General features: G+C 44.3%; 1 protein-coding gene across 1 annotated transcript in view; it reads right to left on the bottom strand.

Annotated features, from left to right (window-relative positions):
• Positions 1–22,089, bottom strand: part of dlgap1b (discs, large (Drosophila) homolog-associated protein 1b) — a 91,873-nt gene extending 69,784 nt beyond the window's left edge. The window contains exon 1 of the mRNA XM_070986167.1: positions 21,883–22,089. The gene's annotated coding sequence lies outside the window, so the exon portion shown is untranslated. The remainder of the gene's footprint in view (positions 1–21,882) is intronic.
• Positions 22,090–27,928: the final 5,839 nt, after the last annotated feature.

Raw genomic sequence — 27,928 nt, forward strand, 5'->3', positions numbered from 1 at the left:
TAAACTCCAAACTTAAATTGAGACAGAGTGGTTATTTGGAAAACACTAAATCCTTTGAATTTATAAAAGTGCTTGCATAACGGCAACATCCTCTTGGGGAGCATAATTCATTGATATTTTCTTGACTAGAAGTGGTTTTAAGGTTATGTAACTTAAGGTTTCAGTGGTTTTGCATAAATTAATAGAAATGTATAGAATAAAACACACATGGACAGAGCACAGGAGGACAGACACCTCCAATCTGAAGGAGGCAGATATCCCATTACTGAGCAGTAAGTGTGTTAAGCTCTATCTACAGTGCAGGGCAGCAAGCCGAACGTATGATAACACTCAGCGTTAAACCCTCATATGGAGGGAAGAGGGGCAGACAGAGAGGCAGAGGGAACAACCCTCATGTCATCCACAGCAAGTAAAGTGGGACTGAATGAGCATCCAGACCGCCGCTTGGATGAGTTACAGCTGGGAGACAGATGCATCGTACAGCTCAGAGGACCAACAAAGGAACAAACAGATAAAAAGAGGGAGGGGGGAGACCAGAACATGTTGGAGACAAAATGAGGATTGTGTGAAATTCACAGGAGAGATGTAGTCCAGATTTTTAGAAAACCAGAACTGTCTATAATCTTTAACGGAACTGAAAGAACACGAGACACGCAAAGTAAGCGCCACTTCCTTTTTCAGTGTCATGAGACGGGAAAGGGGAGAATTACCTGAACTAAAGCTCTTACCGTACCCACCTACAATTTGTTTGGCTCAAGTATTCGGTAGCATGTAATCACATTGCTCTGAGACAGCTCTCCTGTTGCTGGCTGCAGTCTAATAAAGCAGAAAATGCCCTGGTGTTACACTCTTCTCAGTGGAGATGGTGGAGCCTTCCTTTGCCTCATCACCCAGAATTTACCTTTACAACTTATCCAGACTTGAATCCTCGGCTATAAGAGCTAAATAACGGCCCCATAAAGCTGACAAAAGCATTCAGTGTTTCTGCTGTTGTCATAAATACATCAGCATCATAAAACACACAACGCTTCCACAATAAACCTTTATCATGGAAGACATTTTGGCTTGTCATACCGTGAAAAGGCACACGTGAAACAAATTTTATTCATGATGGCTCAGTCCCAGGAAGTGTCCCAGCACGCCATGCCAGTGAACCAGCAATTACAGCACCAGGGCTGTGGAACCAGCTGAGGGGAGCTTTATTAATGTTCTTAATTACACTTACCTGCTATAACATCCAAAAATGTCAACTGTGAGATTATGTCACCTGCATCTGCACAGGGTTGGTGCAAGCCCTATTTAAAATTTCTGAGGCATAATCTATGGAGATTGACACTGTGTGATAGATGCGATTTATGTAAATGTAGTTTAAGTACAACCTTGACCAGTGTTGGCAGAGCTGACTGACATAAAGTGGCCCCTTCAGACCCTAAAACTCTAAAACCCAGTGTTCAATGAGGAAAGGGTTTTTTTGTCCAGCTGACACGTAGATATAATAGAGTGCGCTAAATATTAAAAAGTCATAAAATAATCACTTGTGACCTCTTGCACACACATATGAAGGCCTGCTTGCCCCAGTGATTCTTCTTCAGTACTTCTTCAGGTCCATTATATTTATGAACTGCTTTCATCTTCTCATAAAGACAATAATAAAGCAGAGTGAAATACATCAAGGTTGTGCAGCATCTCTGGCTCTTACAGAGCAAAGTGAAGCTGATAATATGAGATTAATCGGGGTGCAGTAATGATGTGACTTGCGGAAGACATTAGCGAGGCGAAGTGTTGTGAATACTGAGCGGGCTGAGGTGGGGAGGCGTGTCACCGGTGATGCTCTCACAGATAAACAGCGAGAATAATGATTTGATGGTAGGATATGTGAACAGGGCCAACAACCCTGCCTGAGACAGAGAAAAGGTTTAGAAGTGCACAGCGCACCGCTGTCAAGTTAGCAGATTAATATAACATTAGGCTCACTGTGATAAACCGTCATTCTTATGCAACCTCGTTTGCATAATTTTGCACTACTCTGCACACGTCCTTGTACAGTAGCTCATTTGGCCTCAGGCGCCGTGTTCATGCTCCTGCTCCATACCGCTCATGTACTGTACACTAACTTGCGTTTCATTCAACTCACATGAACCTTAATGTTATTCTGCTCCAATGCTCCGTTGGACACTTTCCATCGCGGCTGCAACTGTACTGTGTACTGAACAATACTTGAATAAACACACAGAGTCAACATAATGTGCTCTCTTTGGAGACAGGAACACTGTTCGGTGTTTGCAGGTTTATTTTACGCAGGAATAGTTGCACATTTTGGGAAATATGCTTATTTCTTTTCTTGCTGAGAGTTAGATGAGAACACTGATACCACTTTGGAACTCGAGCTGGGAGACGATTAGCTTATCTTAGCAAACTGGAGGCAGGAGGAAACATCTCGGCTGTCTCGAAGGTTCAGAGCCAGGCAAGCTATATTTCCCCCTGCTATCTGTCTTTATGCTAAGCTAAGCTAAGCTAATCACCTCCCAGCTCTAGTTCCACAGCTGAGGTGCAGACATGAGAGTGGTTTAAATTGTCTCATCTAACTCTCAGCAAGAGAGCTAAGGACAAATTTCCCCAAAATGTCAAAGTCTTCTCTTAATTGTGCACTTAGTGAATTAGCTTAGACACTGAATTTAATCTTTGACCGAAGTGAAACACCTGAAGTCCTCACAGACACAATTCAGCTGTCTCTTTTCAACATCTTTCATTATGCGCAGGGCATTAAAAAAACAAATCGATCTCCTGTAATTCCCTTCACCCTGCTGCTTTCCAGCTCTACGACAGTTTGCGGCCTTTGTTTTGATCGTGCCTCTGCATTTGACTCGCGTACTGCGGGGCTGTGAGAAATCTGCAGAGGCTTCAGAAGTCATGGGATGTGCTTGTGTAATTCTGATGTTTCACTCCTGCAGAGCCTCATTAAGCTCACCTCCCCCCCACCCCCACCCCTTGTTGAAATTCAAAGAAGCTATCACTGCCTTGACAGCTCCTGAACATTTGTTGCATCTGACAATTTAACCAGATGAATAAAAGATGTCATCCACACAAACATGAAAGAAGCTATATAAACACCCATTTGCGTGCAGAGACTGAAACACGGACCCTGCACTCACCCCGCCATCTGTCTGACTCTTTGAGGCGGTCCAACAAGGAGCATATAAAGTCATTAAATCTGTGTGTACACACTATATGCTATCTGCCATTGACTTGTCACCTGGTGTGTAATTGTCCACATAGGTCTGCGGGCTACATGTTTAATACAGTGTGGGATGCAGTTACATAAGAAGAGGGACCACTGGAATAAAAGCACGCACCAGAGGGGAACAGTACGGTTAGAATCACATGCGTCAGTGTGTTAGTGAATACAAAGGAGCACAGGATGTAAACATCACCTAACACACCATATGGATCTTATTTTCGGCGCAGATTTTGTGCTGATCTCGCCGGCATATTTCATGAAACTGGTTTTATTATGACGACTCCCCTTTGTGTCGTCCTACATACTGGCGAGAGGAGCTCTCCTTGATCTCTACCTCAGCTAATCTGAAGTGAAGGTAGTCAGGCTATCAGTGGGGAATTTAAGGGGATTACACATGCTGAACAAAATAAGGCTTAGATGGAATACTACACAACCTGGTGCGTGCACACATAAACTTACTGCGTGTGCGCACAAATCGCACACACCTACATGCAATGTAAGTGTAATAGTGTCCATGGAGGGTGATTAATGTCTCCTGCGCTGTTTGACCCAGTGAACCTGTAATTTAACTAAACTGTCTAAATTTCTCACACTGATGTCATTTATCAAGCGTAATGCCTCAGGTTTAATGCTGCGTTCTGAATATTTTTACATTTTGACTTTAGTAGAGAAATAAGGAGAGAGAAGGTGACAATGACACCCAGCTGAATTTAAAACTGTGGACTCTGGATTTGTGCTCTGTGTAGCGCTGCAATGATTAATCTATCAGTCAGTAACAAAAAAACCCAAAACTTGATCATAGATTAATTGTATTGTATTGTATTATTGTATTGTATTGTATTTTTTTGAATAAAATATCAAAACTTTCTTATTGAAGCTTCTCAAATGTTAAAAAATGTGTAGTTTTTGACATTATCGTAAACAATATTTGTACGTTTTGGACTGTTGGTTGGACAGAACAAGACATTTGATGGCACCATCACTTCTAGTAAATCTTGATGAGAATTTTTAATAATTTTCCGATGTTATATCAGTCAGTGATTAACTGATTGATCATGAAAATGATCAGCAGATTGCTCAGTTATGAAAAAAACGATGGTTAGTTGCAAGTTGCATGCACAAAAAGCCCACTGGTGAAATTTGAAAGACTGCATTCGTGCAGGTCTGAAGGATCTTTCTCTAATATCCGAACATAGATGTGCACTTCAGATTTGATGTTTCTATACTGTCCTCTCTCCACACGCCCAGCTGCATCTGAGAGAGCTACGAGAGTCAAGCTGAGTCGAGTGTAGGTTATAGTTGGCAGCGAGTGACGCGGTTACATCATCGGCCAGGACCTACAGTAAGTGTCATCACCTGAGGAGGATGCCTGCAGCCAATGGCACCACACTGACAGCCAGGAGTCACTCCACCCACCACGAGTGCATCGCTTAATGGCACGTCAATCTAAATCAGACACAAAACGTGCCTGTACGCCCACTCCCGATGCATCCAGCGCCATAAATACACATAAACACACCGCCATGTGAGCATATGAGCACAGGATTACTACAAACAGGGCTTACTGCACGTTCATGCGTGTACAGAAACACAGCAGTGCAAATACTTGTACGTGTAAGTGATTAAACATGCATCATAACGCAGACTAAATGAAACACGACCTTTTCAAAACAGACAAGAGGGCAAGCAAATACTGGACCGAACCGATTGTTCACTGAGTCACGAAGGACACAAAGAAAATAAAGAAACTGCTGAGTAAGATGCAGCGTAAGACGGAAGAGCTCTTTTCCTCCAGATCAGCCACAGGGATCATCAGTAACTGCATCTGAGGCAAAGCAGCAGAATGAAAGCCTTGGAACCGATCTGTCTTTACGAGGAAAACTGCTTTAAACACGCTTAAGATATTCATCCCAAATCACCTCAGAGCTTGAAGACGTCACAGTGCAACGCTGAGATTACCCTGAGAGGTAACTCGACGCAGAAACAACAAAGCTTTTGCGGCCCAAACTGTCACATATCTGCCCTCTTTCCTTTACTCATACACGGCAGTCAGTTAATCATTTTTATTGACGTTTGCTTTGGGGCAATCAGAGGATGTTGACGCATCACTACGGTGTGGTCTAGTTTGTATTGGGCCTGTGTATAAATCAATGGACACGCATTGATTGTGAGCTATCCTATTACTCTAGCTGTGTTGCTGCAGGCGGTTTTCACAGGTTGTTCAAAAGAACGTTAGCTATGGTTAATTTTTTGATGAGTACAGTGATTATGCCGTTAGTGTCTTAATCATTAATTAATCATTTTGAGACATGAGTGTTTTCGTTTGCTGGGTAAATGTTCAACTACTTTATTAAATTTCTGTATATCATGAGTATAAAACCATCATAATTAACGTTTGGCAGAGAGCGGAAGCTTAATTAGATGTCTAAATGCCTGGTGTAATTTTTTTACAGGATCCGCTCCAAGAATTTATTGTGTGGCTTGCGACCAAATGCAACATGTTTTTCATCAAACTGTGTAGTGATGATGCCTTAAAATTGTCTGGCATTTGGAAACACGAGAGACTCCAAAAGCTATGCCAACATTTAAAGGGCGAGTACAGACAAAATTACTGAATGAGTGAGCGTAGGCCTGAAGGAAATCTGCCATTTATCACAGCTTGGTGGAAGTTCATTCCAGCGTTTACCAAACTCAGCTGCACAGGAACAGCGCTTCAAAATATCATCTGAAATAAGAGCCATCGTCCCTTTTCTGATCGCTCCGATGACACATCCGCCTCACTTTACCTGTTCAGATCAGCCAAACACAAATGACTAATGGTTTAATGGTGCACACGGAGCAAAAACACTTTGTTTTAATTCAAGCGACAGCGTAAATTGCAACATTACAAGGTATAATGACTCACGCCTCGGTACATTTTGTTTGTTGCAACCTTCATATAAAGCAAATGAGCAGGAGGATTGCATCTGCTACGTGACACCCCTCCCCACCGCACAGGAGCACACAAACACAAACACACACTCCTCTTTTCCCCATACCTCCCCTCCTACACACCAAATCATTATGACAGTGACTGCTCATCCCGCCGGCTGCCTCCTCGTCAACGCTGGCCCAGATTCCATCAGATTATACAAATGACATCATCAAGTGTGTGTGTTTTTGTGCGTGTGCGTGCATGATTGGATTTTGTCAGCACAGGATCTATTGCTCTGTGTACCGTATGTGCGTTTGTGTATACTTCAGGAGCTCTCAAAAAATCCTGACATTATAAAAGCATCATCATATAACAGACAAGGAAAAAGACTGTTGAACGTAACAAACCGTCAGCGTGGTCGAACAGAGAGGGTCCGACTGGGTTTTGTCACGCTAAACAAATGTACATTGACTTTAGACATGCGGCTCGCGTGTCTGTCAACACAGGACGTACATCTGTTGTCCTGCGGGCCACTGAACTTCAGCAGCCATATATACTTACATGCATCTCCGGTGAAGAGTCATCTGGAAGAGAGCAGCCACTTTGACATGCAAAGAATAATCCCACTGCACAGCGGCAAACAGAGGTATCGTGACTCCCTTTGACTTCAGCCGTAATGAAGTAATTTCCCCCCCTGCTGCGGCTATTCACTTCCGAAGGAAAACATTTGATCAGGATTTCTTATTATGTTTTAGTGGGTTGCAGCCGCATGCACGTGGAACAGAGATAACAGTGCCTCTGCGGGACACAGTGCGCTGAATCAGGAGCACTTCTGTTTGGCATTATTTGAAAAAAGGAAGATTTAGTCCGACTGAAAGGTTTTCGAAATCCAAAATCATGTCGACGTGATTTGACAAGTTTATCTATAATTGAAACATCTGTTATTGAAATGCAGAAAAAAAGGTCTTTGGAGATGCATCGGAAAGCTTTGCCCGCTCTGAGTGGGCAGGCTAAGAGTTTGACTGACAGTTGAGCCGGCGGAGGCACAAACTTCTGCAACGAGCAAAGCAGTGACAAAGTGTTTTGTTAGCAGTGGTACTGATGGATAAGGATCACATTGTTTAGCAACGGAACTGATCCTGATATTTACTGTCATACTGCGACAGCTAATTACCTTTGTGGTCTGCAAAACTATGACAGCCCCTTAAATACTGATGCTTGTTTAGTGGCTCACTCAGAAGATAAGGGGCAACACGAGATTTGTGCCCATGTTTGTACACATGAAGGAGGCATTAGCTCATTAGCTAAAGTCTGCAGCGCTTTCTGTGTCATGTTGCAGTCTGCCGTCTGGCTACGTAGACAGATAAACAGTTTTGTTCTTATCTTAATAAGCACAGACAGCAGGTGTTTTCACAAAAACAGAAAAATCAAAACCAAATTTCTCCCTTTAAGGTGCAGTTTTTGCTCAAAAGAGAGCATGCAAGATGTCATTTATAGATGCATATCTATAAACTGTGGCAGCAAAATATGTATACTATAAAGCACTGATTAATGCCTTATTCTGCAGAACCATATTCTACAACCACAGGGCCATTAACTAACTTTTCCCTCTATAACCAGCCAATTACTGCTTATTGATAGTAAGTAAGGTAGTTGTTGCACATGAATAACCTAACGCTAACCTTTTATAACCCTAACACCCAGAAAAAGGCATACACATGTGCTTTATAATGGCTAATAATTGTCAACATGCTATGAATATGCATGCTAATAAGCAACAGTGATTATGTGTACCTGAACATGAAGTGTCACCAAAATACTTCATTTCAGCCGGACTTCGACCTTCTTGCTGCCGCCGCTCTGAAGGCTCCAGCAGGCATCGTACAAACACTACACTCCATCAAACGTATGATAATTATGGCCGATAAAGACCGTGAGAAAAGCGTTTGTTGGCAACATGGCGTCAAGAAGATCTTTTCTCACTTAGCTTACTGGAGCCTGAGAAAATGCCCGGCTTGTCACAGCTATCCAAAGCTATTGGCTAGTGATGACCCTGACTAAGCCATTTTCTGCTGCCTGTGCACTCCTCCCTCTCTTTCTCTCTCTCTCTCTCCCTCTGCCAAAACCGCCAAGGAGATTTGGGTGTCCTCACAGATGCCAGTATTTCATGCTTTCGACACGCAGGCTTTCACTGTCTGTCTGCCTGGCAGTGTGGAAAGCATTTAGGGAACGAAAAAAAAACCCAAACTGCATCCTCTTCTCGACAACTTGCTAATTACACTACAAAGGCTTGCTTGCTGTCTATAATGCATTAGACACATCTCAGTCCAAAAAGGGACAATGCCATTAATTGATTTGCTTTCTGATCTCAAATTAGTGAGTAAAGTAGGTGCCTGTTTGCATTTTCCACTTGCTTTTCTTTTTTATGTGGCAAATACGAAAACAATGCGGGAATTCTGGACAAAGAGGACAGAACTTTTTAAAGCGTAATCCAGGCCAGAACCGCTTCATCCGCACTACAGAGTTCAATGAAATGCCCGTCTGAACAGAGACCGGGAAGTAAGTGAGATGGAAATGAATATTCAATTACAGCGGGGATGCAACACCATCCCCGGATCCTCTCAGTGCTGCCGGGCGGCTGAGAGGTTTGATCATTTACATCTTAGCTAGCTATATCGGACAGAACCAACAAAGGATCTGATGGTGAACATTACATTCACTCAAGCAGGCGTCCTTTCGAACAAACATGCTGCACAAAAACTGCCAGCCAAGATACACTAGAGCTTTAAATGAGACAAACATCCTTTCATATCAAGGGTTGTGAAAGCATCGAGGCTGTGATGCTTCAGATAATACTGACTGCGGGAAACATTATTATTAATTGAATAAACTAGTCTATAGTTTGGCATTCTATTTTTGCACAAATAATGTAATAATAAGGATCAAACAAAACCTTTCTATGGAGGGTTTGTGCTCGTGTTTTCTCCAAACATCTTCCTCTGAAAGCGTCAAAGCCAGCTATGGAAAGAAGCAGATAAAATAACAGGTAATGCTGAATTAAGCTCGGTTCCTTTTGCAGGCTGCAAACTTGTGTTTGCTGAGCTTATCGCGGAAACTTGCTGCTCAGATCTTTGCTGCACTGCCACATTCATTAATCTATAAATGTTTCCTTCGCTTTTCAATGTGTGTGTGTGTGTGTGTGTGTGTGTGTGTGGGAACAGATGGAGCGCAGCGATACAGATAAAAGAGCATTGTGATATGCATGAAGCATGGGGCGCTGTCCGTGGTGCTGAAGTCATCCTGCAAGCTGCACTAACTTGCAGCTTGGAGGACATTCATTCATCTCTCTCTCTCTCTCTCTCTCTCTCTCTCTCTCTCTCTCTCTCTCTCTCTCTCTCTCTCTCTCACTCACACACACACACACACACACACACACACACACACCATCACTTAGTTTCAGCCAAAAAAACATATTTTGATCTCCCTGCAAATCTGCTGCCCTGAATTCAATCCAAAACCACTTTTATTATGTATATCTAGATTATCTATACTAAAAATGGCACGTCCCTGAAAAGGCTCAGCGAGAATGCGGGCGTAAGTGGTGACCTGAAAAAGTGGCGACCAATAACGGGACGAGAAGCCAGCTAATTCGGCGGCGGCGCCATCACTCAGCCCACAGCGCCAGACTGATGCCTGACCTCCAGCTGTCTGTCCATTTTGTGCTCAATTAGCAAAGAACTCTCTCTGTCGCACATGTGCAAAGATCTCGCCGCTTGTGACCTTTTTCTTCCCCGCTAATTAAATTACTAATAAATCTAGACACCAAATTCCTCTGTGACAGAAGAGTGGGAGACGAGCCACCGCGAAGGTGACGGCGACAGAGCGGTCCGCTGATTCGCTCCCCTCTTGGCCCCTCTGCAGGTGGAAAACTGGGAGCAGGGCGATATTCACTGTCACTCAGTTGCCAGGACGATTTGAGCTTATGAAGAGTCACAAGAGGATTAAAAAAAAAGCTACTCGGGCAAAAGTGCAGGCTTCACACTGGGAGTTTACAATTATTAGAAAAGTCTCTGGAGAGAAGACAACACGTGAGCTTCGCCAAGGCCGGCCAGCGAAAGACCAGTTTCCATGGTTGCTTTTAAAGAACAATCATCAGACTCGCATTGGATTCATCTCCGTCTGCATCGACTTTAGATCTGCCCACAGCGATTTCGCTGATTTAAAACCGAAGCACGAAATGGACGTGACCACTTTTGCCTTCTTCCTGTGGGTGTCAAATGACTAACAGTGACCTACTGTGCATGATGCACGCGAAATGACTTACGTCCTGCACGCTGTTATGTAGTTAATTTTCAAGTCTGTATGAAAGTTGTTTTTTTTTTTACATTGTACAAAAATAAATGGAAGAAAATGGCCTGTTGTGAAACTAGAAAATAAACCCTAATATCTCCGACTATGCCAGCTGTAAGAAAAAAAATGAAATGGAGGGGCAATCTGGATGATTGGCCATAAATAGGGCTGAGTCCGTCACTGTCCATCCATGCGGGTTATTAGACTGAGAGGAAGGTTTCTCTCCCTCGTCTTCTCTCTCCCTCCCGCCTCTTCCATGCCTGCCACCTTGGCATCGGCCGTGTTTTGGCTTCGTACCACAGCTTCGGCCCCTCCTTCCTCTGCCTCCGCTCTCCCCTCCTCCTCTCCCTGCAGTCTTCACGCAACACGGTGATTTATGGCTGAACTTAAAAACGCCACACAAGCAGGCGCGTTTATTTCACACCACGCTTCACCGACTTGTTTTATAGACTGGTGTCGCGAAGTCACTTTGTTAGCTGGCTTCTGTAATCCGTATAGACTTCATTTGACAAATGATTGTCTCCATAAACCAAGAGATAATCCAGGAATTAATGCAAACATGACATTTGGTTTATCTCCGTTTGAATTATTGTTTCAAATGATTTCTCACTCAGAAACGGGACTGATTGGAAGTCTTGAATGCAGCTACATTAGATGAAGGCAGATGATACGAACTATGACATGTTGCGGAAAACAATGAATGGATAAAACCACTTTTCACATCAGATGCTAAATATAACCATTGATTCTGTGGTACAAAAACATGGCAATATTGCACCAAGCTGCCAAAAGGGCTGCTAATGAATAATCCTCCAAACTGTAAACAACATTGCTGTCAAAAATAACCGTCCTCATGAATTAAAACTGCAAAAGAGGCCCCGCTGTCCTCAGTATACCAAGCCGAACACCATGTCTGGTCCTTATTTCACTTGTTTCGGTGCAAAAACAACCCCAAGCGCCAGCATCGAGCATTCACTCATTCACACACTGACACACACATACAGTCACCATCTGTCACTCTGTAACCTCCCCAAGCTCGCTTTCCCTCGCCGTCCTGCCGGGACACATGCTCACTAATGATTCCATAACTTTGTTACCACCTCATTATGGCGGTTAGTAAGCGCCATAGCTAGATTTACCACTTCGTAATGGACTAGCAGCGCCGGCTCATCTGCTCGGCTGCCGTATTGATTCACCGCGCCGTGACGAACGGAGCAGTTGAGACTGCGTGGTAGCAATGCTGACCTCCACCTGCTCTCGAGCTGCTGCCGTCATTGCGTCCATCTGCCTCTTCCCCTTCTTTATCTGATCATGCTGCAGCGACAGCTCTGGCGCGACATTTTAGCAAAATATGCTGGAAGTTAAATAAAACATTTCCGTGGACAGTGGAAGGCTGTCACGTACAACTCCACAGCTTTCTGAGTTGAACCGGGTCCAGGTACACTCTGACTGATGTGTTTACACACACGGCTCTATAGTTTCACAACACCTGGGGAAAAAAATATGATCACAGCAAAGTGACTTGCCAGGGGGGGAAAAAAAAAAAGCCAGGATTTGAAGCCTGAAAAGGGAGGAGAATCTGCGGCAAAGTGGCTCCACAGCAGAATCCTCTCAGATGGTGCAGCGTGAGGAGATGATGCCCAAGTGTGCTGCTATTATATAATGCAAATATGCATTGTCTTTATACCATTTCAGGAGCTTACTGGAAGACCTGTGAAAGCAGTCTGTAATGGTTTCAGAGGAAGAAACATTCTCCTGTTGCCAAAGGGTTTCCTTTGACTGCAGCCAGAAACATTTCAGCGTATGGAACTGCTCTGCATGTTTATTTCAACCTACTGGGAAACCTCTCACAGGGAGCGCCATCAAGGAGAAAAGAGCCAATATGGAGCTCGGTAAGGACTGAACTGCTCGTGCAGGCTGGGGTGAGGCGGTAAGCTACTAGAGGTGGAGACGCAATCAGATTAGCGAGGGATAGAGTGTGTATGTTGAAGTCGGGCAGGAGGGGTTAACTAACTTTCAAACTAGCCCAATGACCTTTTGGTTCGGAGATGACCAGTTGCTCTTTGGAGCAGATAATCCCTGGAAAAGCTGGTCTTACCGACTGAACAATGGTCTCCTCCCCCACACAAACAGTCAACACTCGTGCTGCACATACAGCAGCATTTGTGAGGTCCATGATTGTGGGAGTTTGTGGCTGTGCATATGTGCTGCACAAAGCGGCCACAACCATTAACAAAGGTCAGTACAGATGCTACACGTCGTGTAGCATCTTAGCGATGGTACAAAAATGATGGCTCGTAACTGCATAATTCATGCATTTCAAATAATCCACGTTCCTCCGAAAGAAAGGATGACTGCGATGTGACGCAGTCCTTTTGAGATAAACTCATGTGCTCTGTGTGCTTCTTCTGCACAGCGTTGCTTCAGACATCTCCTCCTTGTTCTCCCGCTCGCATTGCCTCCTCATTCATTGGCCCTTGTGCCTGATTTAGCCAGTGCCTTGGGCCTGCAGCAACTGGCGGTGGTATAGAGGGCCATGTAAATGTCACCGTCTCAGAGGCTGTGCTCTGCAGAGCGTGAAATGAAATCTGGCAGAGTTTTAGGGCCTTGCCTTGCCTCACATGGGCATTCCACAGTACATGGGTCCTATATAAAACTCCAGCGTATGTTATGATTACATCTAGATGCCCCTCCGCCTCTTTTCTCTATCAATTATTTAAGCGTCACGTCAAAAGTGGTGCAGTCACTTCCATGCGGGAATAATATTTCCCCAACACGATTATTAGTTCAAAAACAGATTATTGCTGCTGTCATGGGAAATTGGATAGCTTTGCTAATCCAAACTAATCCTATGGACCATGCAACCATATCAAGATTAATGCATGTTGTATGCATGTACTATATGCACATAATAGGACAAGCACACTTCACGTGCACATATCTCACCACTCAAATGTCAATCACATGATTTCTGTTCTGAGAAAACCTAATAGCTGATACTCTCTCACAACGGGAGGAAGTGGAAGAGCTGCGAGCATTGTAGGCTGGCACAGACGGACGATGAGCAGTTCAACATTTCACTGCAGGAAAAGTTCCCCATAGGGTTTCTTCTACCAGGAAGATTGGCAGTACGCTTGAGGGGCTCTCTCTCAATTAAAGTCAAGAACACGAGGGGGCTTTCAATCGGCTCTGACGCCATTTTGAATCCAAAGCAACTGTGTCAAAACTCCCTACTCAGTCAGCTCTGCTCTTCTGGGCTCTTTTTGCCAAAGATGGGATCAAAGTGAGTCCACGCACCGGGCGTGTACGGCTCGAGCGGGGAGAAAAAGCAGCCGTCGATTCATCAGATTTCCTGCTCTGACACTCGGGCCACACAGGCCATCCTTCTAACTATTGCTTTCTCTGAACTGACAGAGCGCTGTCAGTGTCTGGATGAGCTCAATAAAAAGCCCATATTATACTCTATTCAAAAGTGATGAGATCAATTAAAGGCTGTCATCACAAAATATCTACCCTTTAAAATACCCATTGTTGAAATTACCCTCTTTGCTTATCACCTCTATTCATCTCTCAGCCAGGCACTTAATGCCTGGCACTTGCGGACATTTACAAATAGGCTCTTCCACTCCATTTAGAGCTGTACCTTTTGCAGCTTATCTTGTGTAACGAGCTCTTAAATAAATCTCCTTGCTTTAAATAAACAGGAGCTGTGCTCACATAGGCTTTCCTTGATGTTGGGTCACATGACAGGGTGAACCTCCCACGGGGACACATCACATGCTAATGCCAACAACTGGGGAGAGAGTAATAAATAATAGAAAACTACGAGTGGAGACAGAAAACCCGGCCCTGCCGATCAGTAACGTGCGCCAGCTTTGCGGAACCACACTTGCCTATGAGCTTTAAAATGGCCGAATGTAACTGTGATCACACGCTCTCTCGCTGCGTGACAGTGCCCGGCGACTCAGAGAGGACTCAGTGCTGGGGAGATCTTCGTCATGCCCCTGATTCATCGTCATCCTCTTTGCCCTGTCACAGCCACTGAGAGGCAGCCAGGCCAGCTGCTCCGGGGCGCTGCAGAAAGCTGTGGCGTGGAGGGATGCTGGCAGGTCAAGAGAAGCCCCCTCACTCCTCCACGGAGGAAGTCCTCACCAAACTGACAGCGTGAGCAACGAGCTGCCTCATCGTGCAGGGTATGATATGTGGACAAGCTTGACGCAAACTGGAGCAAAAGTGATTTCTGATACCGTTTATGGTCTGCTTTTTTTTTCCTGCAATGCATTTACATTCTGTTTTTATCAATCTTTTTACTATGTCTTCATTGGCAGTGGCGGAGTCCGCCACTGGCATGTGGGATTCGAATTGTTTGCCTTCACGCGAGTGATACACAGGGAACAGCGCAGCATGTAATCCAGCATTACTGTTATTTCCACTGATTGCTACCCGGCTCGCTTTTCGCTGTTTATTTTCCTAACACCGTGTCAGAGCGGCATTAATCGGCTCCTAATGCAAACACAGCGTTTCACAGTGCTGCTGCCTCACGTTAAAAGCATTCAACTCGTGAAGCACGGGGTGGCTTTTAGCTTCAAGGTTAACGCTGCGATCGGTTTTATATATTGCAGGAAGTAATGGAACAAGACGGAGCGGCCACAGTGCCAGCCACAAATGTGGAAATTTAATTAAACAAAAAAAGAGATTTTAATCCCAGTCGGACTTCCACCACCTTAAATAAAGGAGTATAAAGACGCACCTCAGAGGAAAAAGCAATATCTTCACTGTGTTATTTTATAATGTCACTTGTTCAAATGTGAACAATTGTCCATTCATGCTTTTTCTCAGCTCCTCACACACTGTCGCTGAGCGGCTCCACTGGACCAGGCTGTGATGAAAGTCGGGGGCTTGTGATTTAAAAAAGGAAGGTCAAGATCGAAGCAGCAGAGGCTGAAATATCCTCACTTTTGGGTGCTAGTGCAGATATTGCTCCAAAAACACCGCATCCTACGTTTCTCCACAACGCAGCTCGACGGCGCCTTTTATCAGATGCTCTCTGCACACTTCTTTTAAACTCCAATTTATAACACTCAAGGCCACCTTATCCCACCTGCCCCCTCCCAAATGATGGAGGAATCCTGGTGACAAAAACACATCTATGCCGCTCTGGATTGTCTCTCTCTCTTACTTAAAATTGTACTCAAACTGAAATACAACTAGGAGGCTTCTCTTGCATCTGAGCTGGATTGCAAAATTCCTCATCAGTGTCAGGGAACGGTGGAAATGTCACATTCATTTATTATTACAGGATGTGACACCGGTGCTGCGTGGAGGTTAAACAGGTTGACACGGCACTGATTGTGGCCCAGTCCCGTTCCAGCGATCCAGACGGCGAAGGCTTGATGATCGCCATGAAAAACATCACCCCAGATGCAATAATCTATGTAGACGCCTCAGGAATAAGACACCTTTTTAAAATGTTGGGACGATAACAGAAGCTATTATCCTGTCTGGACGATTGTCACACTATAAAAGTCGTGAGTGCCTATCTGTTCAACAGCGAGCAATTTATGTTGTAAAATGTTTTTGTCTGGCACTGTTTGGACAAAAAAAAGGAAAAGGAAAAACATCATTTGGTTTCAAATGGGCTCTGTGTGATTAGTTTACACTGCTCCATGGATACCATAATCTTTAGTGCCAAAACAGTCAGATCCTGTCAGAATCTTCTCAAAAGAGGCCTCCTCATCACTGTCAGTCTCGTCGACAGGCTATCTAGACTTTCCTAAAGTTTCATTCTGCATGCAGATGAGAGTGTGGCTTCACTGTGTACACATGCTAACAGACTGCGGTATAAAGAAATTAGCATACAACTCTGCCACTGGCTTTTGAGATCTTAGATTAGTCTATAAATGATGTTTGGAATTATAGGAGAAAACCCTGTTTAGAAATATGCATGATGTTTGCACAAACATTAGCATATTGCCATTTCAGAGGCACGATTGCTTTATAATGGATATGAGCCTTTCATATATGCTCGGAGAATCTTTCCTAAAAAAGCCATTTGAACAAGAAATATGTCGACTACCCACCCACCCACATTCAGAGCTCCCTCCATTGAGGCGATGAGGGGCTTCACTTAGCGGCAAGGAGCCGTTCACGTACAAAGACTATGAGACTGTGAGTGAGAAGAGCGAACATGAGAACCTTTCATGGAAAATGATTTTAAAAGCTTGACTGTAATTTGACTTTTGATGATATTTGATAAGGTTAGAAAGAGAAGTGGAGGAGCTATGGCCACTGGAGTTCAGCTCAGCAATTCACCTGACTCCTGATCTCAAATTCCAGCTATAGCAAAATGTGCAGTTCGAGTTATAAGATTCTGAGTCTATGCAAACTTTGGAGGATTTAATTCAGAGCTCCTGTATATGGCATTGTTTTCCTTGTCATTTGATCCCATTGTTAGCTGAGTCTCACTGTGTCTTACTTTCATTTTCATTTACTTTCTACACCATGTCCTTTGATAATGTCTACTTCATGATCCTGACAGCAGGTAAAAGTCTACTTGATGTCAGGTGCAAAGCCTTTAAAATGAGTCAGAAAAAACCCTAAAATGCCACAAAAAGAAGAAGAATCATTTGCAAAAAGAGGAGACACCAGTCTACTGCACATATATTAAAACCAGTGCCCTTCATACGCATTACAACGATGAAAAAAGGCTTTTTTAGCTCAATTTGTCTTGCACATATTAACTGTATGCTTGTTAATCTTTCTGTACATTTGGGTTGGCATGCTGAGAGCTACCCCCCAAAAGGCTTAATCTCCTGAGCTGTATGTGCACGCTTATTTAGTCAGTAAACTGAATCTGAATTCTGGAATTAAGTCAACAATTTCTATGTATGTATTAAATAATGGTTTCCATATAATTAACCCCAGGCTTTACGAACCAAGCTGTGCGTTGCAATAAACCTGCGACGGAGAAAACATTCAGTATTGGACAGCAGATAACTGGCTGATTAGGCAGCTGGATGTAGGCAGATCCTCCTACGTGGAGGTACATGCAATATATTTCTTTCCATGATGGGAAACAATGTCTACACTTACGAGATTGAAGCAATCCAATACTGAAGCATGAGTCTGCGTATAATCCAGCGGGAGCCACTGATTGCACTATTAAACCACAAATCTGCTGCTCACAGACACATTATTGCCAGTTAGCCGGTATCAGTTCTGCAGGTGACCGCACACACCAGCATACTTCATTAAAACCATTCAGAAATGGAGAGAGAGTAATCTCGGGGATGACTTCTTCCCAGAGGAGTTATTTGTTTGTCTATATTTCTCCATTCAGCTCCTCGCCGTCTGTGGAGAATATCAGAATACGCTGCCATCAATCAGGCTGTTTGAACGAGCCGGTCAGCTCGCAGGGAGTTTGTGTTTGGAATGGCAACAATAATGGTATGTGTGCACTCACCCCACGCACAAGTTCAGCACCACTTGAAAATTGCTTAGCATTCAGCAGCTGATTCCAGCGCAGAAAGGGATATGCTTCTGTACTCCGAGAGAGAAGGAGAGTGTGCACAGGCAGTCCTCCCCAGCGTCTGGCTGAAGGCCTCCCTGGTGGATTATGTTACCCAACAATGGCAGTGGCCTTTCACAGTCGGAGCATGCTCTAATAGCTGGAAGGCATACAAACATGCCTCTCTTCCCCTTTCCCCTCGCTCTCCCACCAGAATTGACATTGTCCCCTGGCAAATGCAGGTCTACAGTATGTCTTTATATTTACAAATGAGTGCCCCAGTTTCTGGTGAAAGGCGAATATAAAGCAGGCTATCGCACCGAAGCACTTCCACAGAGCACGCTGTGGCATCAATGGTGTCGCACGTGGAACGGGACCCGGTGAGACCGCCGTGGCCATTAGCATCTCCGAGAGAGAGGGCTTGACACAACTGTGGAGAGGTAATATGCGATACGGTGTGTGTTTATAATAGAGAAAACACAGTATGAACAGAGAGAGAGAGAGCCTGAGGCGTAGACTGTAGTAAGTCCTGCAGGCATGAGCAGGCATGAAGGGAAGCTGTAACAGTAAACAACGGTCTTCATCAGACATTCAATAAGTTGAAAGCTGCTGCACACGCAGAAATCCCTCCGTGGAATACTGTGCGTACAGCAGAGCAGCATCCACAGCAAGTGTAATTTCAGCTGCAGCACAACATCACCTCCAAATGTCAATTACGTCAAATCTGTAGGACGGCTAAATGAACACATTATGACGACAGCTGACATTCAAGGGTGTTAAAAGTTATTAAGAATAAATCCTATGAAGCAGAAAGTGATTTTTTTTTCTGGCCTAAAACTCCTCAAAGGGCAGATAATCTCTAAGGAGCAGGATTAGTAAATCTATTCGAGCACTGAGTCTATGTTCATTCAGCGTGAGTAACAATCTGCCCGGGTACAGTGAGGCCTGCTCCGGCGGCTCCCGCACTCCTCCCGAGGACGAACGCAGGCTTCGTAAAAACAACTCCAGCCCTCTCTAAACCTCGCAGTTTGGAGCGAAATAACACACTGCTGGTTTCCCCCGAGGTGGTACGCAGCTTGTTCTCCTCGCTTCTTGAAAGGGGGGGGACGGGGGACGCACAGGAGAAATTAAATTGGCCTGCTGACGGCTCCCGTACGGCCAATCTCAGCAGCTAAGTGCGGCAGGGAGCGCGCAAGCTGAGATTACAGGCCTGGCGCAGGAGTGCTTGAAGAGTCCCCTCAAACCAAACAAGCAAGTCTTACTGGTGAGAGAGAGAGACACCTCGGGAACAGGAGATGTCCTGCTCTCATAATTGAGCCACTGAAGAGCAACAAGACTTAGTGGGACCGGACGGGGCCCCCGCTCAGTACAACAGTGCAGTGTAATTAAAATTCAACAAAGAAGAGAACACAGCCTGAAACTACAGCACGTCAGAGAATACTGCCATAGCTGACTCATCACCGCTGTCATCCACAACCATCATTACGACACGATTGTGACTTCTGGCCTTCCCTAATAAAACCTGAGGGGGACAAGTCATGAGTAACAGCTCTGTCATCGCTGTGCATTGCAAAAAACTTCTTCGCCGTCATCATCCCTTATTTTTATTGTAAACCCTCGAGGTGTTAGAAAGCAATATTTGTGCCACTAGTAGTCTTACCCTCCTTCTGCCCTTCAGGCTGCTCAAATCTGATGGTCCTTTTATAATTTCATTTTAATTTCAGGGTTCCTCGGCTTCAAAGACGAGCTCAAAACAGAGCAGCAGACGCACAAACAAATTTGGCCCTATGACAAATTTACATTCGGGCAGCATTATCTGCATAATTGCACGGCAAAGCGAGACTTGCTGGGTATGGAAGAAATATAGAGAGATTTTAAAATATTCAACAGCCCTTATCTCCCCTCGAATGCGTCCTTAATATTCCACAGGCAGCCTGTGGAAAGCAAGCAGCTGAGGCGGTGTTTACAGGTATTTGTAGCAGAGCAGATCTCATCGTGCTTTAACTAAAGTGGCGCTGCTTAGTTCAACAATAGCACAACACAGGCAGCAGCAGGATAAGGCCTCAGCTAGCTGACATAAAAAAAAAAGAGGTGGTCACATCATAACCTCAAATCTGCAGATTCTTATATCCTCATCATCTGTGAGGCGGTTGTGGAAATGATGCAGGGGGAAGCTGCAGCAGCTGATAAGACAGAAAAAAAAGCTAATGAAGCACAGGCAGGCGCATGCAGGGTGAGAGTTCAACGCGAAGTCCGTCATTATCCGACAGGCGAAGAGGGAAGGCAGCTAATGACCACCCCGACGCTGCAGTCAGTCAAATGGATGAGCGAGATGCAGAGGGTCTCTGATGGGGGGAAGGGGAGCGCACACCGGGGCCTCGCGTATAACGAGGAAAGCATGCACGATTCTGGTTTAAGGAAGTGACACAGGCAGCGAAGGAAGATCAACAGATTGAGGGAGTGCGCGCTGCTTCTTAGAGATAAGAGAAGGCGAAAAATGTCTGCCTTGCAGTGCCTTTCCCTTGGAATTGGCAGGAAAAAGGAGATGAAGGGAGCAGGGAGGGAAATCATTAAATATGCTTCTTATGCTGTAGCACATTACCTCAAATCTGGAGGATCAATCAGTTTGGTCAATATTTTCATTCCTGTTTTACTGAAGTGCTTAATTCATTTTCAGGAGCTTACTCATGGCTTCTTTATACTTGGCTGACCTCGTAGCCTTGATCCCTTCCTATCGTCCTTGAGTCTTGCTGTACCTCAGCTAGAGTCTAAATAGCAACTGCATTTTTTCCCCAGTTGGCTCAGCGCCCCTTCACACACACACACACACACACACACACACACACACACACACACACACACACACACACACAATAATTACAGAGTCTATTCTAATAGCATATAATTTTCATCTACACCAGGAGCCATTAACACAGCTTCATTGTGGTAGACCAACTGGTTCAGACAGATCAGACAAGTGATCCATTCACATCGCAGCTGGAGTTAGTCTTGGAGAGGCATTTACAGATGTAACGTTGCTCGTTCATGCCGGCTACTACTCCTGGCAGTGTTTTAATGACTGGAATAACACATTCAGGCTGGAGCTGTGCAGCCCGTGCACACCACATGCAACACTGTGCCCATTTCCAAGACGACTGGGTGAACCAAAGAGCCTGAATGAACCCTTAGAGCAGATTGACATGGCTACAGGAGCGAGGCATGGTGCCCCAGTGCCCATCAGTGGAGTGTGTGCAGCCTGCAAGGCTTCAGAGCCTATAACAGAAGGAAGATGTGGTGAGATTAACACCTCGAAGCCAAACTGACATGATGGCACATGTTCTGCTGGCCATTACTGTATCCTGGTCCCACAAGTGACAGCAGTCTGTTCAGATTTTCTCTTTGCTTCCAGTGTTAAGAAAAACAAGCTATGTTGAACCTGCAGAAGGAGCGAAATTCTGCATATTAAAATGCCAAAGACGCAGCTGCAGACGCGGCTGTTCCGTCAAGGCGCACGGGTAGGGTGATTGGATATTTTACCCTTGCCTCATTATCACTTACGGCAAGTGGCAGGGACGGCTGTCAACGTGCCACAGGAGGGAAACGCAGTCTGACAACTTTGCCAAAACGAATTACCTAATTCCTCTAAGTGTCCGGCTTTAGAAGAAAGTTATGAAAATGTGTACAATCACTGCAGTCCATCATGCACAGCCCGTCAACATGACGCTCAGGACCGCGCATTCAGGAAAGAAAGTGGCTGACGAAACCCGGTTTGACAAAAGAGACGCGTCTGTTGTAAGTGATGACACATGCAAACAAATTCTCACTGCAGAATGAATGAAAGGAGGAAACAATTTGCGCATTTGGCCCCCCTACCTTGTCAGCGCGGTAGAGTGGATGTCCGAGAGTCGCCCCGAGAGTAATCCTCTGATTATCGCTGAAATCGCGCCTTTGCCTTGCGAAGCCACCAAATCGGGATTGATCATACAGGACGTCACTTGGACGGTAAGGTCCCACACACTGGAGTATCTTCCTGTATCGCTCCGTCTGCGGGCTGCAGAGGCATCACTGGACGTATGAAACAGCGCTTCACATGAACGGAGAGAGGAAAAGCCCGACATGGAGCGCGGATCCGTCGGCGGCGCGCTCAGCCAAGTGCGACACTTTACGCAATCCTGCAAAACAGTTTCCAACAGTCTGCTAGTGGCTCTGAGACCGAAAATGAGTATTACAGTGGTATTAATAATCCCGAGTACTGCTGTTCCTGCTGCTGATAAATCATAACAAAGCAGGTAAACTCTTGTAAAGTGACCCCCATGTGCATTTCATTTAGCAAAAATGAACTCAAAGAAGATGAGGCTAATGGCTACAGGCTAGTATTTCACACGTTTCATTATCCAGCATGACAAAACAATAAAAATGTTACCACATGGCAGACCTGCACTAGTGTGTTTTTATCTGCGTATCTGTTGAATGGAAATACGTATCAAAGCTATACTGTACATGTGATGTGTGTATATATAACACCAGCAATTTTTCAGAGATTAGCTGAGCAAAATCCATCTGCTGAGGAAGAAATCCCTGGAAAAGGGTATTAACAACTGTGTTTATTTCTTTATTTTCGTGATCAAGCCAACATGAGGAGACTTTAAAGGACTCATAAAATAGAAATATGATCATCTCCAAGTATATGACATGACCTTACGTCATCTCATGGGGAAGAAAGTGACATAAGCTTGAAAGTTCCAGCTAACAAAGGAGCGGCTGTTTGGTCAGCTGCTGTTTCCAAGGTTTTGTTTTTCTTTTTGTCATCAACTTAAAAATATATCATTTTCCCCTGCAGCTCATCACACACTATTAAGCGTTGTTTAATTTCATTCCTGACATCTTCATTTGTCTACATATGGGGGTGGATGTTACATTTTAATTACCGTGTCATGTCTTCATAAACAAAATGGGCTGCAAAATAATGCATATAATTGAATGCTGTGACTTGACTTGTGGAGGGCAGAGCACAATCTTTGTACTCAGTCGAGCACGCAAAAAGAAAGACGGTTGTGCAACACAGTGCACACAGGCACATCACACAGCCTCCTCACATCACTCTCTGTCTCTGTCTGGCAGTGATACTGATGAATGACTGGAGGCTACTCTGCTGGGAGAGAGCAAGAACCAGCAAACCAGCCGGGCCTCAGCTCTGTGCCTGCCAGGCAGCTGAGATCTAATAACAAGGTTGCATACTTCAACAGCATAACCCTGGCAACAGGAGCAGCAGCAAAGATTGGAGTTGCTGCAGGCTCCGGGTGCGCGTTAGTCTGGACTTTAAACAAATCAGCTATGCATTTAGAAAAGAGAGCACGGCTCTGATTTGGAAAAAAATGTCTGCATTGAGACATCATCTGGGGATTTACTGTCGCCTGAAGCCTTTTCATCAACCAGCAATCAACAATTTATTGGTGGCAGTCAGTCAATAAAGGCAATCCCTGAAAGCGTCAGTGAAATCAATATTCCCCCCCATGACACATCACACGACCCGCAGAGAGGAGGAGAGAAAAAAGAAGCAGAGGTGTAATGAGTGGCCACACTTGCACTGCATGCAAATAATGAACTATGTTGCCAGTGGAGCATTGTGAACGAACTGTGCTAATTCTGACAGAATCAACAAGTTTTCTCCCTTTGACTTTAAGCTAATGGCGTTATCCCAACTGATCCCAGTGTGATGGCTGATTTTTCCTGAGAGGTAAAAGCTGCACCCATTAAGGCCGACTGCATTAAATCTTTGAGAGCTGTCCTTAAAGAACAACGAGCACTGCTCCCATGAGCGTAAACTGGCAGGTTGTGTGTGTGTTCCAGTGTCTTTGAGATAAGTTGCATTCAAATTCAAGGTTGTTTGTTGTGCGCGGTGTCGTTCAGGGAGCTGGTGCCGGTGCTGCGAGTCCCTCGGGAGGCATGTGTGATCTTGTTTGCGTCACAGCATCTTACAAGTGCAGTGCTCCCATGATGCAAGGCTGCACATCAAAGTGTGTTTAATAGCTTGGCCCTCTCAAAAACAGTCTTGAGGCTGAGAGACAGGAAAATACACAGATGACACGCTTTTTGGAAATAAAATCCTGTGAGCCTATGATGCCTGACGACTCGATTCAACAAGACTGAGATTTCGTTCATGTTTAATCAACAATGTAGCTTAAAAAAAGGATTGAAATCAGCCAGAGCAGCAGCGTTTGAGCACATTTTACTGTTACTGTATCCTGTATTCTGTCAGATCACTTGAATGTCCCTCCTGTGGCTGAATCCAGTCCATGTTTTACCTTTCTCTGAGACTCAACATGCAACAGCCAGCTATTTATCAATAATTCATACTGAAGGAGGTAGTTGCAAACATATGAAAGATGACACAGAGAGTGCAAAGTAACTGTTAGGTTACTTTGTTGTCACAATTATCATTAAATCATACTTTAACAGAGCCTTAAACTGCTCAGCTCTTTCAAAGAACTCCAAGAAGAAGCCATTATACTGCATTTCTTGTTTGTCACATGTGCATCTCTTCAAGCTAATGCATCTATTTGCATTTTGCAGTGTGGTTTACATGTACTGCCTCTATCAACAGAGTAAACATGTGGTTTGTAATTACACTGCAATTTATTTGATTGATCAAATGCATAATGCTGGCAGATGAAGCACGGGCCCTATTAATGTGAATTATTAATCATTCTGCATCATTATAAATCCTGCTGTTGCTGCCACAGCCATGACAGCCTGGTGACAGTGACAAGCCTAATGAGCGTAAAAAATCCACCAAAACATCAAATAACACTTGTTTTGCTTGTAGAGGTGAATGCTGCTCGTGGAATGTTGGATGAATTATGAAAGAAGTGTGAATCGAATAACGCGTGTTTTCATCTGCTGCAGCATATTGACGGCAGCAGCCGTATGCAGCAGATGTCACCCGCAGCTTCAGCTTCACCTTTCCCATCTCTTCCTCTGCTGCCACTCACCCTGCTTCTGCTGCTTCTCTCAGAACAATTTCAGACCTGAGAGGTTAGCAGATCTGCTGCGAGGCGTGGCCGGATGAAATCAGTTTCACTGGATGGGAGACCGTAAGCACACTCCCACCCAGCATTTTCGATCGATGCTCATGAAACGGCCCAGAGGGACGTCTGCAAACCTTTGATGTTCCCTTGAAGACTCTATCACTTTTCGACTTGATTTAATTCAGGCCTCTTTGTCTTGCAGCAAATTAATTCCAGGCTGAAAATTGACATGTAAACATCAGCATCTAATTTCAATCTTGCAGCACGTGTGCACATTTTTAATGTAAAGAGCAGATGGTGTGAGCATGCAAGTCTTAAGATCAGGAACATGTTGCATTTGCTAATTGCTCAATTAATGCTACACATCTTTTAGCCGGAGAAAACCGTAGCTCATTACATGTACTCACGCACATGTCTAACCTTCTTAACCACAGCATTCACATGAAAGAGCCAAGCTAATGAGCAGAGCTGTATGAAGGGATTATAAAACATATATGTTGTTTACTGTATACTTCAGATTCTTCTGCAGCCATCCAAACACCAAGACTAGAAATGGCATTGAAGCTGAATAATTCAGACGAAGGGGGTGGAATACACAATGAGTTTTTCCATGAGGCCTTAAAAAAAAGAGAGAGAAATACTGATATTACAACAACATATTGTCCTCTCTGAAGAGTTGGTGTGTGGACACATTCATTTGTTAAGTGTGTGTGTGTGTGTGTGTGTGTGTGTGTGTGTGTGTGTGTGTGTGTACATAGCCTGGTCTTAAAAGGGCCAAGGGACACTTTACACAAGGATGAACTAATCACATCACAGTCCTCCATGGATCGAGTTCATTCAAACGCACTTAGTGGATTCATTGCTGAATAACTGGTGAGTGATGAAGTCTCAGGAATTACTCACATATAGTCATCCACGAGTCTTCAAGGACCGCTGCATATTTGCTTCACAGATTGTACAGTTAAAAGTATTTTAATGTGAGCTGTGTGGACCCTGCAGAAGCCACTCTATTCACCCGCTGGGGTTTTGAAAATCCCCCATTCACACAGTTGCCCTTCTTCATCACTCCTTCGCCGCCCATTTCCCTCTTTGGGAGTTGTGCTTTTCACACTTCCCTAAACTTTACAAAAGAAACTCATAGCGAATTATTAAATATTGAACAGGCGGCCTGCAGTATAGTGGACAAGCAAGATGGAACAAGACTTGTGGATAAAAGCGAAAGTCAGAGTCCTGAACCAGCCGCAGCTAATGTAAGGATTCGTACATGCATCAGTGCTACATGATGTGTGCATGCTCCACAGATCATCTGATTTTCTTGCTGTAACTGTAAAAATAGTGAAAAAAAGAAATGTCATCACAAGGTCCTGGAGCCCAAGGCGAAGTCTTCACATGGTCTGTTTGGTCTGACCAATTAGTCTTAAATCCAAAAATATTCAGTTTGAAGAGACAGAAAACAGAGAAAAGCTGCACAGTCTCACATCTGTGAAGCTGGAAACAGCAAATGTTTGCTATTTGTGCTTGATGCTGTAAATAAATTAAATAATCAATAATAAAATTTGTTGTAGATACATTTTCTGTTTATTGAAGACATATTTTGTGATTTTGGGAAACTTTTACTTTTATTTGTCTTCTTGCCCAGAGTCAGAGGAGAAGATAGATACCTCCAAATATGAAGCTACAGCCAGGAGCTGGTTAGCTTAGTTTAGCATAAAAACTGTTAGCGGCGGGGAAACAACCAGCCAGGCTCTGGATATGTGCTGGAATATCGCAAAGAATACATAATCTGTTAATTAGTGAGCTTTAGAGGTAGCGGTGGGCAGAGCTTCTTACTTTTTGGAGAAAGTTTCCAGTCTTTATGCTAATCCAAGCTAACAGGCTCCTGGCTGTAGCTTTATGTGTAATATGCAAATATGCTAAAAAAGAAAGCAAAACACATTTTTCCACAAAAATTCATAATATTCATTCATTTTGAAAAACACTCCGCCAAGCATTTCTGTTGTTTAGCAGTGACTGTACATGAACACAGAGCTGCTGCACAAATTGAAGCGTTGACCCTTCATTTACTTGGAGACGCTCTCTCAATGTGCAACCTTGATGAAGCATGCTTTATTCATTCCTGCAGGCTTTCACTGCACCAGAGCCTTGAGTTTCTGCGGGAGAACCCCCGCCCCTGGGAAAGAGCCGCTTATATTGGCGCCGTAGCATTGTGTTGTTACTTTCTGCCACCGTGTTGTCATTCTGTAGCTGCCATGTCCTTTTGGTAGAGACAGGCGGGAGCAATACCTGCTTGAACTGTTCCCTGACAGGTAGAAGGTGCTGAGAGAACCAAACAGTGACTACATTATCTTTGCTTGACTGCACGGCTTTCTCTGCGCGCGTCTTGTTCTTTGCACTCTCTATTGCTCTTTTCTCTGACTTTCCTTTTCTCTGGACCCCTAATTTACTATGCCCCTAGTGAAGTGACAGGTGTCAGAAGGGCTCCTCTCATATTGACTAAAGACTGTCACCTTGAAAAGGAGTCAGCCCATGTCACACTCATCATGACATATCTCCACTCTCCACACCAGTAAAAGAAAAAGAAGAAAACCAAAAACGGGAGTCATTACAATTTTGCTGCAAGTGCACCTCTTAAACCGTGTAGGCTTCAAATTGGAGGTGAAATAGATTGTACATTTTGTCACAGCTTCAAGTTTATAATAAAGTAATGAAGTAATTCGCTTACAAAAGGCTGTAAAACTGTTCTAGCTGCCAGCCAGTGTCAATTACTTTCAATCAAGCGTAATAAATTAAAGAAACCTCAGTTTTTTATTCTAATTAAAGTCACCTTCACAGACAGTCGCTTCAATAGACCATAATGCACTGCAGCTGCATGATATGTGCTTGAAAAGGCA

This window comes from Chaetodon trifascialis, chromosome 18, assembly GCF_039877785.1.
Source record: "Chaetodon trifascialis isolate fChaTrf1 chromosome 18, fChaTrf1.hap1, whole genome shotgun sequence".
In the NCBI taxonomy this organism is placed as follows: domain Eukaryota; kingdom Metazoa; phylum Chordata; class Actinopteri; order Chaetodontiformes; family Chaetodontidae; genus Chaetodon; species Chaetodon trifascialis.